At 32.5% G+C, this 6,506-nt stretch overlaps 1 long non-coding RNA gene across 1 annotated transcript; it reads left to right on the top strand.

Annotated features, from left to right (window-relative positions):
• Positions 1–3,083: 3,083 nt before the first annotated feature.
• On the top strand, positions 3,084–5,821 carry LOC145598747 (uncharacterized). Its single transcript, XR_014103605.1, has 4 exons — positions 3,084–3,914; positions 4,081–4,188; positions 4,825–4,902; positions 5,389–5,821. It is a non-coding gene; the product is annotated as an uncharacterized LOC145598747 (long non-coding RNA).
• The last annotated feature ends 685 nt before the right edge of the window (positions 5,822–6,506 follow it).

The raw sequence follows: 6,506 nt of genomic DNA, 5'->3' as shown, positions 1-6,506 counted from the left end.
CCCAAACCATTTCTCTGTCCTCTTCCCTCGTCGGTTGGATGGTGGGGTCTCGAAAGGTTTTCAATCAAGACCGATTGGTGGAGGAACAATGGACATGACTATAAGGAGTTAAGTACTATATTGCAAAATTTCATGAGTCATATTATTCGCACCCAATCAGGTTCACATGTATAACAATTTGAGGATCACATAATAATTAGCAATAATATCTTTGACGCGTGATTTTCACAAATACTTCGATTACGAATCAAGGAGAATTAAAGCCCAAATCAATATTGCTTCTCTCATCCACCAAATAAAGCTAGTTGGATGATAAGAACGAATGATTGAACTTCTTCCTCTTTAGGGAGCTGAGTATACACGATCGTTCAACATGGGAAATGAGAGAGAATTTGTTTAATGTTTGCATGCATTAATTAGGGTTTGCAACAATGCGTAATCATATTACAGTGATTAGCGCTTGACCCAACCTCCTTCCTCTGATCTTTTCCCAGCTACATATGATCGGCTACAAATTTTAGCATGCACTATAGTTTACCTATTACTGCCTACACCCCTATCAAACTACACCGGTTTAAGGGTTTTTTTCATACCCCTTTTCTCCTCTATAAACCAGCACCTTTATCACTCGTTCTTAGTCCCATCCACCGAGTCAACTCGCTAAACCCATTAAAATCAAGAATAGACATTTTTATTCAACTAGTAATTCATACCCCCTCAATTCAATTTGAAAATTGAGTGTCAATTTTGATAGATTATTATGTAGATATTCATGTAAATAAATTTAAATCATTATAGTTATTTCATTATGAATTAGGATAGACATATATGATGTTTTAAAGTCAAATATACAAAGTATACTATTAGCTTAGATTATAGCCTAGGTCTTAGCCTATCATCTATGATCATGGGATCACTACTGTATATAATCTTGATGAATAAAAGAAAATCACCAATGATATTCCTTCAAATTCATTGTTAATTATTAATATAATTGGTCTCTTAGTTGTTTTAGGTTTTTTTTTATTTTTTTTTATTTGGGTGGAATTCCTTGGAACACATATTGTCAATGTGTAATACTCCGTATTTTCATACATATTTTCCTAATTAATTAACTAGGAATTATTTTATAAAAAGGGTATTTTAGTAAATTTATTATTTGGAGCCAAAATAATATTAAGATTTTGGCGCCAAAAGTATTTTGAAAACTAATCATTATTTTGGATAAGATTTATTATCCATTTATCCTATTTTAAAAACAAGATTATTTACATATTTCGGATATTTTAATTAAAGCAAAAATAATATTTTAATTAATTAATCATTATGGACGAAATTACCTAATAACTAGCTAGGATTTTCGGATTTTCCATGTATGGAAAATATGATTTTTCTTGGTTATTTATTGGAAAATAATTGGTATTCAATTAATTAATTATTTAACTATTTATTCTATATTTTTATACAATTATTTTATTCCTTAAAAATTGAGCAAAATCTTCCTAAATACATCTAGAGGAATCCGAAAATTTGAGCTATGGTAAGCTCAATATTTTCGGCCCTCATGAATTATTTTGGGGGAATTTATTTGGTAAAATTATATTTTTAATTATCTCCCAAAATCTCTTATTTTTCTTAATTCCAATTCTCCATCTTTTTAATATCTAATCATCTTATTTTCTTCCCATTCATTCTCCTTGATTATTCTCCAAGTAATTCCTCTTACCATATTATTTTTCATGATTACACACCTTCCATATTTTTATTATTTTCAAATCTCTTTAATATCAAAACTTCCCTTAAAATCATTACTCACTTCTCCAAGTAATCCCTTAAACCCTACTTACCATAGTTCTTCTTACATTTTCCTACCATAATTCATACACATGCTAGCCTATAAATACCCCTTTAATTCATGGTCAAACCTCACACAAAATTCTCATATATAATTCTCTCTTAAATCCTCTAATTAATTCCTTGTTCTTTTTCCTCTCTTCTTGCGCCAACCACCACCACCGTTCACCACCCTCCATCACCGGCGCCACCTGCCGCCACTATCCCCACCTGCTACCACCAGCAGCCGCCGGCAGCCACCTTGCCGCCACCTCCTCCTTCCTTTCTTCCTTGGTTTCTTATCTTTCTTCTCCTTTTTCTCTAATTCAATTATTATTATTATTATTATTATTATTATTATTATTATTATTATTATTATTGTTATGGGAGATTTATATAAAAATTATTATGAGTGGTTTTAAACTTATAAAATCATATTTTAATAATGTTAATGTTGAATTAATTTAAAAGGTTCATGTACATATAGTTAGGAGGGTTTAATTTAGTTATTTGTGATTATTTGTTAACTTTATAATAATTAAGGTTATATTTATTTATAGGGTGTTTTTGATCAAGCTACTTGAGAGTTCTTTTGAAGTGTTTTTGGCTGAGCGAGGATCAAGGTACTTTAGGTGGCTAGATACCTTGAAAGTAATCGATTTGAATGAACATGTTTGAATGATTTATGTTGCTTAATTTAAATTGACTTGAATTTTGGTTTATGAAATAAAAGTATGTTTAAAAGATTGGTTTTAATAATTAAATTGGAGTATTGATTTTTATAACATGCTTTGATTAATTAATTTATTATTCATGTTTAAAAAGGATTGATTTAAATGCATCACTAGTAGAAAAACATTCATTTGCGTCGCCTCTTTTGCGTCACTCGTAGAAACAAGCGAAGCAAATGATATATTTTAGCTTCATTATAAGTTATTTGCGTCGCACATTAGCTTTGAAGCGACACAAAAGCCTGATATGCTTCAGTTTTGTGTTATTTGCGTCGCGTTTATTTATTAGAACGACACAAATAATAGTCCTATTTGCGTCACTCCTTTAGGGACAAGTGACGCAAATGAGATTGAGAGTTATTTGCGTCACTTCTTTAATTAATGAGCGACGCAAATAGTTAATTCACCTCATTACATTTAAGTTATTTGCGTCACTTGATTAATTAATGAGCGACACAAATAAGTCTAGGTTAGTAATAAATTCTAATTTTTCCACCCATCTCGCCATTTGCTGCTGCCTCCAAATTCAATATACCCACAAAAAAGATACTCTTGCTAACCCATTTGTTGCTGCCTTCAACAACACAATTCTTTCAAACCAAAACCCAGAAAAATAGAAAGATCCAAGCCAAAAATCTCTCATTTTCGAGCACAAAATCAAACCAAAACCCCCAGCAAAATCGAACACTAAAACCCCCATAAAGATCGAGCAAAAAACCCCCCAATTCGAGCTGAAGTTTGGTGTGTAAACCCCATCAAATTCGAACCCTGTAAGCCCCAGAATAATCAAAAATTTTCCAGCCAAAAACCCCCCAAGTCAATCAGAAATTCCAACCTAAACCCCTAGCAATTTCGAACCCTGAAAACCCCTGAAAAATCGAACATTTCGAGCCAAAAACCCCCCAATTAGAGCAGAAATTCGAACCTAAAACCCCAACAAATTCAAACCCTAAAAACCCAGAAAAATCAAACATTTTTTGGCCAAAAACCGCCCAATTTGAGCAGAAATTTGTACCTTAACCCCAGCAAATTCGTACCCTAAAAACCCTAGAAAAATTAAACATTTTGGAGCCAAAAACCCCCCAATTATTCGAGCAGAAATTCGAACCTCAACCCCAAGCAGCTTCGAACCCTAAAAACACCAGATTTATCAAACATATTTGAGCAATAAAATGCCCCAATTCGAGCTCAAAATCAGTGCTAAACACCCCAGAAAATTCAAGCAAAACCCCCTAAAAACGTGTTATATTTTACCCCCATAAACCCTAGAAATTTCGACCTTATTAGAGGAAAAAATCCGTGGAGTTCGACCCATTGTAGCAGCTAATTTGTGAAGTCGATTTCACTCAAGTAAGATTGGTTCTTGTTGTTGTGTTAAATATTTTCATGGTAGATAAACTTCAGCATTTAACTTGAACAAGTACTTGGTTTAATTACAAAAATGGTGTTAGTTCATTAGAAAATAATTTTTAGCTTGTTTGGCTTTTGTTGGTTTAATTAATATATGTAAATTTAGGTCTGAACTCTCAACTATGTGGAAGTGAATTCCTCAAGTTCCACAAGTTTGTGATTGTGGACAAACAATTGAGGCGGTAGTACACATACGACATTGTCTTCGCTTGTGGTATATACTCTAACCATTCTCTGTAGTTTTAACTTATTTTTGTGGTTGGTATAATGATTGTGAATTTTATTGGATTTCTAATTATGATATAATTGATTGAAATTGCAATAATATTTGCATCATAGTGCACGACCCAAGGTTTAGTGACTTGTTATTTTAGGAGCCGGGCAATGGATTATGCCATAATACCATTAATTAGAATGTGCTGGGTCACTTAGGTGTAGAGAAAATTTTATTTAGGGGCAAAGTTGTCGTGTTATACGATGGCATATTTCAATAGAGTGCTCATATTGTGCTGCATCAGGTATGAATGTATGATTTTAAAGATGCAGCATATCTGCAGTATGATAGTATAAGTTTTGAAGGCGGCCTAACACTATAAGTTGCATTAGGTATGAATTTATGATAGTAAAGATGCAGCATATTTGCAGTACTTAATTGACTGTCTATGATTGTTAATTGTATTTAGTCCCTTGCAAGTTGCAACTATGTTTCCATTCATGAATCCTGATTGTTTCCTCGGATTTGAGGTGAGTTGAATTTAGCTATTTGCTGGGCAGTAGGATCCTCTTTCTCCTGTTGTTTTATGTATAAATAAATATTGGATTCTTATAATTAAATAACTTATCTTTACAGGGAGGATGATATGCTTATGAAGCTTGGAGACCTTATGAATGAGAGTCATTATAGCTGCAGTGTTCTCTATGAATGCAGGTATCAAAGCTTCGGCCACTAGTATTGCTAAATAGAGTTCAATATGCTTATTTGATGCACTACTACATTTTTGATAAAATGCAATGGTTAAAAAATAGCTAATATATATGCTGTTGGCAAGGGGATAATTTAGCTAAGAACTAGTGAATTTCTTTTTGATTGTTGCATTATAATGTATGTTCTGACTTTTGGGATTAATTAAGTGGGCTGTGGGCTGCTGGGTATTTCAATCACTTGTACGTTGGTTTCTTAAGTTCTTTGTATTTTAATAATCACCATCACAACAATAAAAATTCTTTGAAAAAGAGGAAATAACATTATAATTAACAATAAAATTTAAATCATACTTCATTATGAATTGTGCCAAGCAATTGTATTTTATTACGGTGTAAGTTGTCAAATATTTCATTTTTACTTGATAAATACAATTTGAAGTACCTACACTTAAGTTACACCTTTGCTCTTCTATTTGTGTTGTGCTAATAGGATTTTTCAAGATCTACACCGTATACAGAGGAGGAGATAAACGAGGTTCGAGATATTTGGGCAATGCTATGTTGAACTTTAGATCAAACTCCATTTGCTTGTTAGACTCTTGTTTTATTTGTTAGGCTTGACATGAATGTATTTAGTTTGCCAACAATTTGGGTTGGTATTGGTGATTGTGTTGGATGATGACCATAATGTCAATGATATTGAGATGTAAACTTATTGGACAGGTTTATAATATGCCGCCGTCATTCCCAATTTTATGGGTAGGCCAAAATTCAAAGGAAACTCTGCCGAAATTTACATTTGAATTCATTAATATTGCATTTTAATTTCAATTATTGGCGTTAGCATATTACGTTATACCACTACCAAGGGAAACATGTACTACAAACATATACAAGCAATTAATATAATTATAAAAAAAAAAAAAAATCACATCATTTGCGTCACTCATTAAACAAACAAGTGATGCAAATAACTCGCTTTTGTATTGTCTAGTAAGCCATTTGCGTTACTCCTATATAAACAAGTGACGCAAATTAAAAAATAGAAGTTCCTCAGAACAGCTATTTGCGTCACTTGTTTATATAGGAGTGACGCAAATAACTCTTATTTGCGTCGCGCCTAGGAGCGACGCAAATGATTTAAAAGTCATTTGCGTCGCGAGCAGTTGCGTCGCTCATAGCAGCGACGCAAATACACTATAAAGGAGTTTGAATTATTATTATTATTAAAGGTTGAATTATTGGATTTTAAAAGAGGATTTATTGAATCATTGATTTATTATTATTTATGCTTTATAAGCATGTTGATAATCCCACTATGCGGATTTGGTTTATTGATAAGGCCTTGGACTTTGCATGCATGACCGAGTCTTTCCTCAAGAATAGCCTTGTAACATAAGGAGACTAGCTTAGGGAGTGTGCACACTTGGGAGAAGAATTGGTTTTAATATGAGCAATTGGTTTTAATTGGAATTGGTTTTATTGATTATTGATATTGGAATATTGAGAATTGATTTTGAATCATGAGTTTGGAATTATTGGATTAATTATTGGAAATTGGTTTTTAAAGCATGTTTGCGAATAAATTGAGTTTAATTATCTTGCACT

Source organism: Chenopodium album, chromosome 20 (assembly GCF_948465745.1).
Source record: "Chenopodium album chromosome 20, dcCheAlbu1.1, whole genome shotgun sequence".
Classification (NCBI taxonomy): Eukaryota; Viridiplantae; Streptophyta; class Magnoliopsida; order Caryophyllales; family Amaranthaceae; genus Chenopodium; species Chenopodium album.
The sequence above is the reverse complement of the archived record's forward strand: the minus strand, read 5'-3'. Positions and strand labels throughout refer to the sequence as shown.